This window comes from Metopolophium dirhodum, chromosome 2 (assembly GCF_019925205.1).
Source record: "Metopolophium dirhodum isolate CAU chromosome 2, ASM1992520v1, whole genome shotgun sequence".
In the NCBI taxonomy this organism is placed as follows: domain Eukaryota; kingdom Metazoa; phylum Arthropoda; class Insecta; order Hemiptera; family Aphididae; genus Metopolophium; species Metopolophium dirhodum.
Genome location: NC_083561.1, coordinates 16477712 through 16490385, shown reverse-complemented (window position 1 = coordinate 16490385; position 12674 = coordinate 16477712). Strand labels below are relative to the sequence as shown.

The 12674-nt window shown below is 30.9% G+C and overlaps 1 protein-coding gene across 5 annotated transcripts in view; it reads right to left on the bottom strand.

Annotated features, from left to right (window-relative positions):
* The window catches only part of LOC132938699 (connectin), a 269490-nt gene that overhangs the window by 92796 nt on the left and 164020 nt on the right, over positions 1–12674 (bottom strand). The window lies entirely within an intron of this gene.

Sequence of the window (12674 nt, the reverse complement as noted above, 5' to 3'; positions counted from 1 at the left end):
ATCCGTCCCTCGTGACGTGTGCCAAAACATTTTAGTTTATAATATATTATTATTTTTATTCTATAGGACGTATTACGTTTATCATGATTAAAATGTGTCTGCGAATTCACTTGAACCGGATTGTTCCATTCACGACCGCAGTTGTATTGTAAAAAGTAAGACCTTTGACGACATTGTGATTAAGCACCTGCCTGTGTGCGTGTGGATTTTCAAGCGAATTTGTTTATAATTTTTGCGTTAATATTAAATTATTATTATTAAAATAATTGTTTTTAAATCATTAAATAAACACCGTTTATACACGCCTCGTGCAGTTTAGCACGTCGCTCCGTGTTCACCGCTTTTACGTCAAAGTGTTCAACTACGTTTTTTAAAATTTTAATGTCCGCCATCCGGTAGTGATATATATTATATTTTATGCGTTATTATTTATTATCCAATGAAATATACCAAAACTATATAGGTACTATTTAAAATCACCTAATTCACATATTATTATTATCTACTCTTGAAGCAATTCAAAAACTAATTCTGTTCAACGACGAGTACATTCATTAAACTCTGACATATTATTGTAATAAAAAACTCTAACAAACTCTACTAGTTTACGTAGGCAGCCAAAAAAAAAAAAACAGTAAGTACAACACATTCGAATCATACTACTTTTGCAGGATCCTACTGGATACTAAAATTTAGCATAAATACTTTAAATACCGGCTGTATATATAATCAATGTATATCGTATTTTGTATTGTCTAACAAGATTATTGCCCCCGTCCCCCTGCTCAGAACTCTGTATCTGTACCTGGTTGCCACTATAGGTACATATACGGCAACGTTACCGATTAATAACTCTAAATAATATCTTGTGATATTTATACTTCTATTTTATAGTACAAATTATTATCTGTAGAAAAATAAAACGAAAAGTTTTATCATATCGGTCGACGTTGACGATCGTATCAGATGCATATCCGTTATATACGTGCAGATAATTAAAACTTTAAACACGCACCGTAGAAAAAAAAACTTTTTCCGCACGTACGGCTCATAAATGATAATATTATAATATAACAACAATATCACCGTAAAGTTATCAGACTGTAAAAAAAATATATAATTTCACACGATTTCGTAACAATATTTGCACCGTGTAAATATAGGGGAGACAACCTGCCATCAGTCAAAATATGCTGCTTTGAATCAGCTGGAAAAAATCATATCGACAATCCGTTTGGATCTATTATTTACACAAGAAAATAATTATCGTTCTTATGAAATCTTTGGTTAATAAACTATACATTTTCAAAGGTTTTTTCTTCGTCCGTATTATAATATATTGGGATGAGCAATAGCGAAACGAGTCTTGATCAGTCCCTAGTAGTTCCAGCCCGACGACACGTATCGCCAATTTCCCGAAGATTACACACCGAGATGCATAGCGAGGTAGGATGCACAAAGTCATCTAAATAATATTATTGGTTCCTCGTAGGAAATAGGAATAGACAGTTTAGAAAGTCTCAATGATCGTTTTTTAGAAAAAAATTAATTAAAATATTTTCATATTTCAGTAATTATATGGAAAAGTTTAGGAAAATCCGAAAAAACCTTGATGAAATAACTGTATAACCAGTAGGACGAGGATTTTAAACGTAATATGGATATAATATAAATATTAAAGTATTATCGTTTATAAACTGACAATACATGTTGGTGAAATTGTAACTGATGATCTGAAATATCATAATTTCTTAGCTTATTATAACAAAGGGAATGTTGCGTAATATTATTTATTCCAAATGGATCACTAAAATGTATCCAAATAGGTTGTGTTTTTTTTAATTTGTTTTAAAATGGCCCTGCCTAATCTAGTCCTAACAGCAGTTCATGCTTGTGCACATAATATTATGTTAGCCATTTGTAGGTCGTATAATATCATAATAAATTATAATAATAAACTTAAAAATTTAAAATACTAAAAATTCTAAAAATACGCATTACATACGTATACAACAACTATATGTGAGGATATATAAATTAATATTATATTATATGTACTTACAGTAATCAAAAGAGTTGCAAAGAGATAATTCGGAGGAGAAATAATGTATAATATATTATATAAGTTATACATCAAACCGTGTCTTACCTGAAAAATAAAAACAAAGAAATTATAAGTATGACGAATGAATAATATACGACCGTCGAAGACGTAATTAATTCAATGCAAATGGTTACACATTAATGATAATAGCATATATTATATTAGGAGGTTTGGAAAATCCGAGAAAAACCTTGTTAAAACAATCACGTGACGCGCCGTGTCCGTGTGACGGTTTTTAGCATAACTAATGACTATACTTAAGCATATTTGTCATAAGTACTAATGAGTATTTTCGTCGGTTTGTTATCAATGCACATTGTCACTATATTTAATTCGATTAACGGCGCAGCCTCTCCGAATGGAATATATGAGACACGATTTGCAGATCGTTTTGACAATTAGTAATTTAAGATAAAAAAAATATGGTATTACAATCAAATACACGTAAGTGGGAGAGCATTTAGCTGGTCATTTTAAACTCTTATATGGTGGGACTTTAACCCATGATATGTATCCCAATCCTAAAAACAACAACTACGCCCTTGCCAAATCAGCTGTATCTAATAACAATAATAACAACAACAACAAGAATAAGTAAAAACAAATATTCATACATTATTATATTACACGAGGTTACTTATATGGTATACCACTAAAAGTACAACAGAGACTATATACTATATACTATATCGTAATATATTGAAATCTCTAAATAGCGGACATACTCGGTGACTGAAATGTTGTCCGCTATTCAGAGGGTTCAGTTTGTAGAAAGTTTGTAGCTTGTCTCCCCCCCCCCCCCAAAAAAAAAAAGTCTATTTTGAGGAAACCATTATGGGATATTTCATTGTACACAATTTTATCGTACCTATAAATTGTACAATGTAGGTATAGGTACATTATACCTGTTGACGTGTAGATTTTTAAAGATATATTTTACTGTGTGCGAAAGTTGCCCGGTAAATCGTCAAATTAACGTCCATTAGAAGACGCAATAATAACAATAATATCAAGTGTAGGTACAGTCGACACTTAATCGAGTCGAAATACGTACATATATATATATTATATACCTATGTACGACGGTGACTTACCATAGCTACTATATATATGAGGAGTACACCCGGAGAGAGTTTATTATACGAGATCGTGGTTCAGCTCCTCCGAGAACGTTTTGTCTGACAATCCTTTTTGTTTTCGTATTTATTTTTTTTTTTCGTGTTTTGCGTTCGTCTTCCCTCTGAGCGCGTCGCTATTTCACTCGCCGTGCCTTTGCCGCCGTCGCAGAACAACAGCGCCAATAATCGTAAACATTATTGAAACTCGGGAGACCCATTCGAAAAACTTTATTCCTTCGCCGTCGTAGTACATTTCGCTCTTATCCTTTTTTTCGTTTTGTTTTTTGTTCACTTCCCGGGTAACCCACCTACCTATCTATATTCTCGTGCACCGCTGCACGACGCGTGCACACCTTTTCAGTACCACGTCATTACTTTTGACGAACACGAAACGTCAAACGGTTTTTTCCCGGCCAAAACTCTCAGCGATGCGCCTACAATCTACATAATAATAATATACACATATTCTTAGGTATAATAATGTAAATGCAAATAATAATAATATATGTAATATATACCTATTATGTATAGGTATTATAATATTATATAAGTACGCGCAAAATTGTTATTATATTACTTTGTAGGTAATAAATAATAATACGTACCTACATGATGACAATATAATTGGTGAAATGGTAAATAAAAGAGAAACTATAGCTTCTGATACCAAAGTAGTTTTTCTCAAAAAATCTTTCGGTCAAAGAATCGTCGACTACCTAAATCCTACTTATTTTAATTCTATGTCTGGTTATTACAAAAAAAAAAGTTTATCTGTAAATATTCTAATGCGAAATGTCAATTATTATCAAATGGTTATCTCTAGTTTAAGTGTGGATCTATTGATGATTATTCCAGGTCTGATCTTATTTTATTTGTTCATATATATATCTAATCTTATGTTAGTTATCATTATATTATGAAACAGTTAACACTCTACCTTCAACACAAACTCTATTTCTTACGAAAGGAAGATCATTTTAATAAATCCATGTGTTCAATTCTTTATATGAATTATTTTTCATGCAATTGAGAAAAGTATTAAAAAATAAATAAATAAAACAATATGTATATAATAATATACATAACAAGAATCAAGAATCAGCATGAGTTACTATAAAAATTCTCTTTGGTTATTTTTATTTTTGATTTAACTAATTACATCGAGTTCGAAATTACTAATGGTTAAAGATAGTTCAGTTGGGTGACGGAAAATAAATCAGTATAATATAATAACAAATTTTCATTTGATGAATTATGAATTTGGACGATTAAAGGAAAGGACATCTTTAAATTCGTCGAAATAGGAGTATGTTTTTTCAAGGAAAGGACGGTTTATATGATCAAAGTCATGAGAAAGATCATAAGGCCATAAGTTAATTTAAAAAATGTTACAAGTTTTTTTTTTTTATCAAGAAATAAACCACTACTGTAATTATATTTTTAATATTATTTATATAGTAGGTATCAAAGAAACATTTAAGAGTTTATAGTTATTTATGAACAGTTGACAGCAACCATTGACTCGGTGACATGATGCGCATTGATACTATAATTTGTTACTTAGTTATAACTACCAACTAAGATGATTACCTAAAATAACTTAAAGGGATATTATGTAAATATTTAAGTAAAGTGTATTAAAAAATATAACTAACTTAAAAATATAAAGTAATGATCAGTGTATGTATATATATATATGAGGGAGAAGGAGTGGCCGAGCGAACTAAGACGTCGGTTGCAACGCGTACCATCGCCGGTTCAAACTCGATCACGGGCGGCATTTTTTTTCGGGTGCCCACTTAAAAATTTTGCCAAAACTAACACACGTGTGTTCAAAACCTACAGTACCCTCCCCCACAGTTCCATAGGCTAATGACCTCAGTTGTTGAAGCCTAAACAAAAAAAAATATATATATATGTATATATAATAAAAAAAAACTATAAAAAAACTATTTAATAAACTATTTTTATTTAGGTTCAATTTTTTTGTTATACATTATACAAGTTCTGCAACTAATTTCGGCGTCCTAAGTTGACACAGCCAAGGTACTTGCTATGAAATACGTTTTACAAGAGATCTTTCTACATTTCTTTAGATAATATTATATATGATTTATGACCGAGCCCGCTCAATTGATTATAAATTATAATATTATGACGTATAACAATAAACGGTTTTAGAATCACATGGCGGCGGGCGTCAAAAAAGTTATTATCAGCGCTCTGAGCAAAGATGCGCTGATGTTTGTAAAGGGCGACAACTTCGACAAATATAAAAAGATATGACTGTACAGGTGTCAAACGCATCGTGCACAACCAATTGTGTGGTGCCTTTGATGCACATCATCAGTTACCAAAAACTTGGCGCGGAACACGGTCTACTGACGACTGTTCATACCGTGGCCTCCTCCGGCATGTCCTGGATGGAGTTAAACACGTGAGGAGCTATTTTTTTATAAAACTATAAGTAACAATATGTACCTATCTATATTGCGTATTAAAAGACCGTTTCGTTGTCACAAATCAAGATTAAATGTAAAAACCAAAAAATGTATTACTTACGCCCGCCTATAACAAATAATAATCGCGTTGTATTCGTAAAATGATGGCTATGATTTTGCATTTCAGAGGTCGGTCCTAGGAAACAGTATGGTACACAGCACAATGGGCGCCGCAAAAGCCGTGGGTATCGTCATACAGGAGTTAAAAGGAAAAGTGATAAGTGACTCGATAAGAGTGCCCGTGGTGGATGTGTCACTGCAAAACTCTACATAACGACATAACGTAACGTATAATATATTTGTATTATACTATCGTATAATAATAATATGCTAAGCGCAGTAGACAAAGTGGCAATATTACGTTATAATGAAAGAGATATGCGTGTACGCATGGCAATTCGTGGTGTAAGGTTAATACAATATTAAAGTAATAAAAAAAAAAGAGTGAAGGATCATATTATTATATTTCTTATGACCTGGCTGGCGCGTTGTATAAGCGAATCGGTACATCACGATGTAGGTGACATTTGAACGGTATTTCCCACTGTTATAAGTAAATTTATTTGAAATGGATGTAATTCAACTAAAGTAAAACCTTCTTATAACAGACCCCTAGAGACGGACTTTTTTGCAAATCAATAACAGTTAAAATTGAAATGAAATGCAAACATTTTTAGAAAAACAACTTTTTTTTTTTAACTATTTTTGATTAAGAAAAATTTAATAAGATACTAAAATTGTATGTGTTGTGGAAAATTGGGTACGTATCGTTTAATTCAATATAAATAGTTAGTTTACACTATAAGATAAAATGTGTAATCTTTTAAAATTAATTTAATTATTTGGGAGCATTTTAGATTTTTTTTTAAATCTTCTTTATCTCTAGTTTTCCAGCCGGCACCACGTCCATATTATTAAAAGAAAACAACCTGAGACAATCCCGGAGACCAATAACCTCAAAGAGCACTTAAGTGATATCAACATGACCATACTGACAGCCAGAATTATTCTCGATGACATGGTCGCCACAGGCAAGGTCGGAAAAAAATATAGAGACCAAGTCTTCCACCAGCTTGACGAGATCTTGACTTTCTTCGAATGGCCGTAGAAAGCGCCAGTGCAATAGGCCAGGTCACGGCTAGGCGTGAAGACCTAAGAGAGGCTCAAATGGTCAACTTAGGCGTACTTTTAGTCCGACAGACCAATGACTGAGTTCACGGAAATCTTACGGACCATAACCGTAGAATACACGCGTGTGTAGTGCACTGACATGTGCGCAGGCTGCAACGGCCACTCTTCCCAATAGTACTGAACTACGGCAAACAAAAGAGGCCACACGGTAGAGGACCTGATCGATGATCTACTCCTGTATATAGTGAACAGGCCAGTGTGCGAGTGCGCTGGTATGGGATCATCAAATATTGACATAAGCTTATACACGAGGAACATGGCAAGAACAATAAAAACTCGAGTGTACAAAACGCCACTGAACGGTTAGGTTAGGTTAGGAACAAACCGTCTCCCTCTCCGCTCAGAATCGTTTTTTGTATACAATTATAATATTATATATTGAATTGAATTCAAATGCAATACCATCCATTGTACAGTGACCCACTTGTAACCTACTGTACATTAGAACGACGTCCACTTACCCGTTTTTGTAGTTATTACTACGACATGTTACCAAAGGTATTTTTACTAAAGATATATATTTTTTTTATAATGTTAATTAAAAACTGATTTTGTCATTTTGGTGAAACGGAGATGCCTGGTCGTTGTCCCTTCAGTTTATGTGTATCTTTTCCACTGTAATAAAACATTATCTAATTATATCATTCTTTTTGACGTAAAATAAAGCGTGTTCGTTTCGGAGCGCTATTTTTATTTTTATTTTATTTGTTGAAGATAATCAATCTTGACAGTGGCTACAATTATTAAAAATTAAAATTCGACTTTAAACGTTTAAATTCATACATTTTACATTTTAAATACATTTACGAAAACACCAGATATACATACGATCCGATTGATTATCGATGTGCTACATCACATAATAATCGCTTTTATAGGTATCTATATATTTCCCATAATCGCGTCTCGACTACATTTAAACCGTTCCGTTATTGTAGTAAAGTAGTTTGAGGCAGTGCGAAGTATCCAGCGCACTAACCAGTGCAGTAACCATAACCTAAAAAAACCATTACATATCATAAATACGTAGATCTGAAATTGTTGAAAATCGAGCTGTTCGAACAGCGTGTCATGTTATACACGTTTTTTCTCATTTTATCACTACGAAAAACATTGAATTCGTCGTGAAATTAAATATTCCCAATACAGTTATAACGCGTTTTTCACAATACATTGGTTTCAATAGGTCACAATACACAAACACGCCACTATGTGCACTGCATTTTTAATGCAAATATATACGTGGACGGTAAATTTTGACGATAGTAATTATAAATTTATAATTCAAATTGAGCTTTGCCAGAATTACCTATTAATATTCAACGAAAACATATATACGTCGAACTATATAGTGGAGGGCAACAATATGTATTATGTAATTATGGTATCATCCAATGTACGTAACTTATAATATAGATTATATAGGTATATTGTATTAATATAGTTATAACCTACGACTATGTAAATTATATAAATTAAACTGGGGACTTAATTGAATGTATAATACATTTTTTCATTAAATCACATAGGCATTCTGCAAATCAATATTAAGAAAAAGTAAGATTAAAATATCATTACATACACAGTTGTAAAATGAAATGGCGTAGCAACACATACCCAATTCTGACGGATGTTTTAGTCGTAAGTTGAAACAGACAAAAAAATATTCAAATGTACATGTGTAGGTATTTTTTTTAAAAACGCTTAAGGTAAACAACTTGAATTTGACAATGATTAAAGGTATCAATAATCGTTGTTCTTAAAATCAATAAAAAAAAAAAGCGGGTAAGTGGATGTGGTTCGGCAGTAAGTTACAAGTGGGTCACTGTAATGGATGGTATTAAATTTGAATTCAATGATATAATATCATTGGATGAGAAAAATGATTCTGAGCGGGGACAGGTTGTCAGTCTATAGCCGTCTATAGGATATTTAATATTATATTATTATATCGTTATTACTTATTGGTTATTATTAATACGGTAGTCGGTAAGTTAAATTAATATCATAAAATTACAAAAATCGTTATTCTTGGTTAAGAAAATTGGTAGGAAATTTGGTAATTTCGTCAAAATTTGAACACAAAATAACTATAAAAAAATCTGTTTTTAGATTTTTTAGATTTGTTTGGTTACAGAATAACCTACTTACGTGGAACCTTGTTTTTAATTTTCAATCCTTAGTTATAATAAAGTTGAGCATTTTATGCACTTTTAACTACATCATTTTTAAATTTTAAATTTGATAAATTCTGTCAAAATTCGAACTTTAAATATACTTATGTATTTTTAATATTTTTCAACTGCTATTGTAACAATATATAAGGAGCGAGCCTTGTACTAACTTTTCATGGTTTTTGACCTAACAAATAAAATTTATTGACATTAATAGAAAAAAGAACTAAAAATATTGAAAATTGAAAGGCCTACGAACAGCTCAAAACGAGTCAAAATATTTCAAAAATGTTGTGGTGTAAAGAAAATACTAATATAAACATTCGGCGAAAATGTCATGTACTTACGTAATTTTTTTTACTTTCATTTGTTTTCTACTACTTTTTAAAACTACTGGGCATTTTTAATTTTTTACCTCCCCCCCCCAAGTAGCAGCTAGATTTACTTCCTATCAGAAAAGATGCTTTTGAAGAAAATCCAAGCATTTTACTGTCCCAAATATACAGGATGATGATTCTCCAAGTATGCTCAGCCACATTGTTTTATTTGATAATAATACAATTTATTGAAATTCTGATTTTTAACATTTTTGTGTATATTATTTTTTACTTAAAAAGCATAATATTAATTTCAATTATTTAGATTTTTTATACCATTTGAAAAGTGTCTTCAGGCGAAACAAACTTCTTCTTTTTCCAAATGAAGACCAACCCTTTTATGCTGTACATTATTATTCAGATGCTTTTTGAACATTACGATGTATATAAAACAAAATTCGAATGAAAAGTTTTTGGGTTATAAATATGTATATACTAAGGATACTAGTCCTTAAAAATAGTTTTGCAAAAAATTAAACAGATGGAAATTTGGATCTAGTATTTATTATACTTGAGCATTTTTACAAATTTAGATTAATCATTTAAATTTTAAAATCATCATAGCCCCCATATCGCCCAAATCCACTATCATTGACCGATAGTTATTATCCTAATTGCTAGGTACCTACACAGAGTTAAACAATTTGGACACTAATCGTTTGAATTTCGATTAGAATACATCAATCTTTTTATAAAAGTCGTATGATTAACAATTTTGAGAAAATAGCCAAAAGGGCGATAATTATTTGAAAAAACATTACGTTGGTATCGCTACATGATAGTCTTTCGACGGTATAAAAACATTTTCTATTTTAAAATACGGTCCATTGGTATATTTAAAAGTTTTAAGAATCATAATTTGAATAAACTCATAATAAGAGGAAAATACGGGATTGGCCATGATTGACTTACTCTGTATAGTAAAGATTCTATTATAGTCTTTGCGTTATATCCGATTATATTCTGATGACTATAATATGATATGAGTAGTAAATATGTATTTATATATTATTGTATACGCGTTAATGCGTTATGGATATTGTATAAAAGCATCTAATCGTTTTAAAAATTAATTTTTGCATAATTTAGTATCAGACATTTCAATATGCTGCAGAATATAGACAGGTAAAATGTACCACTATAAATTATTTATTTTAACGTTGCATCCAGAATCTAATACGTCTATACCACGTAGAATGGCCTTACGGTTGTGTACCAAAACACGGAGAATCGCGGAAGATCAAAACCGCAATAAATGGACGTAGTAGGTATACCGAATTAATAATTTAATTGACATGATGACGAAGGTATATTATATTATATCGAATGAATAACGGTCACAGTTGTTGTTGTTGTTGTTGTTACAGGTACTCACCGGAAAGTGTTTTTTGTTTGTTCGCCTCTAGAAAATCGTTAAAATCGCAGACGGAACCTCTTTGTAAGTGGTAATGATTTCTTACTGGGCATATAATTTATTTAGGTAGGGTCCGGCAAACGGTTTATACCTACCATATTATAATAAAGCAACTGACAAAAAAGTTACAGTACAAAGTGATTTATCGGATGATGTTTTATAACAAAGATATAATTATAATACTAAACGTGTCAATTAATATTTTGTAGGTACATTTAATTGTTTTCATCAAATATTTACATAATAATTAATAATATGTTATACAAAAAAGAAACCCTTATCAACGACTATGTGGTATAATATACAGAGTAATTCACCAAGCATGCTCACCCCCATTTTTTTAACTTAATAATGAATTTATTTAAATTATTATTTTTAAAATTTGATTAAAGATCATATTTTTGAATTCTTTAAATTTTTTTATGCTACTTAAGGAGTGTACTGTGGTGCTACAAATTTCTGTTTCTCGAATGAAAACCTCCAGTTTTTATTTTAAATTATTTAATATTTTAATGCATACTTTTTTGACAATTTTGATGTATTTAATTCAAAAATGAAAGCAGCAGTTTTTCAGTTATTAAAATTTTTATTTTAAAAATTTGTTTTATTATAATATGAAATACCTATTCAGATCCTATGTATTATAGTTGGACCAATTCAGTTTTATAATTATAAATATTGATGGATTAATGTAAACTATATTTTTTTTTTAATTCCATAGCTCCCATATCTTCCAAACACATTATCACCAACTTATAGTTATCCTTTGTTTAAAAAATTAAATAACTGAAAAACTACTCTTTTGAACTTTGATTTTGATACGTCGAGAAAAAATATTCATTAAATAGTTGACAATAAACAAGTGGGTTCTAATTTAAAAAAATAGAAGTTTGTATCGCCACAGAACACTACTTAAGTAGTACAAAAAATCTTAAAAAATTTAAAATACGGTCTTAAAGTATATTTAAAAATTTCAAAAACCAGAATTTGTATACATTCATTATTAAATGAAAAATAGGGATGAGCATGCTTGGTGAATCACTCTGTACATAGTATTTTTTTTGAAAAATTTGGCTGCAGTGTGCAAAACAAATAAAAACAAACCTACTCCATAAATGTAGCGCATACCTATCTATCTGCAGAACACTCTCAAATATATGTATACTGCACGCACATTGCAGTGTGTGCGAGAACCCTTCAAAGATCCGAAGGGAGACAGTTATTTATTATAAGGAATGAAAAAAAAAATATATATAAATTTCAGCCATTTGTCGTTAGAATTTGTACATTTTTGTTCGTACTAAAGATCTAAACTGTTTACATACTCGCGCGTCGCATTTAAATTATGTATGTAGCTCGCGTATAGGTATTGGTAAAAATAATAAAGTGTGAGACCTTCCGAGTGGGATTGGATTTTTTGGTTTGGTATGACCAACAACGAACACAACGGTTGGGTGTCGTTTGGAGGGTAGTGACTTGGATAATATTTTACAGTTGTAGTCGTAGTCTTACTTATACGAGTGTCATGTTTAAATTAACTTTATGATGATAATTCAATATTCTACATCACTTTTGATAATGTACTGGAACATTAGATTTATCAGTTTGGTATTATACATAGGTATAAGCGCGTTAAGTTTATCGATTTGTCGAGTGAGGTATACTTTCTCGAAATTGTATCGATTATATTTTAAATTTAAGTCCAAAAATCATATTCGTGTGCATAACGCTTGAATAGTTTTTGACGTAAATGTATAGCATAATATTTTTCTTAATTTCCTCGAATACGACTTCA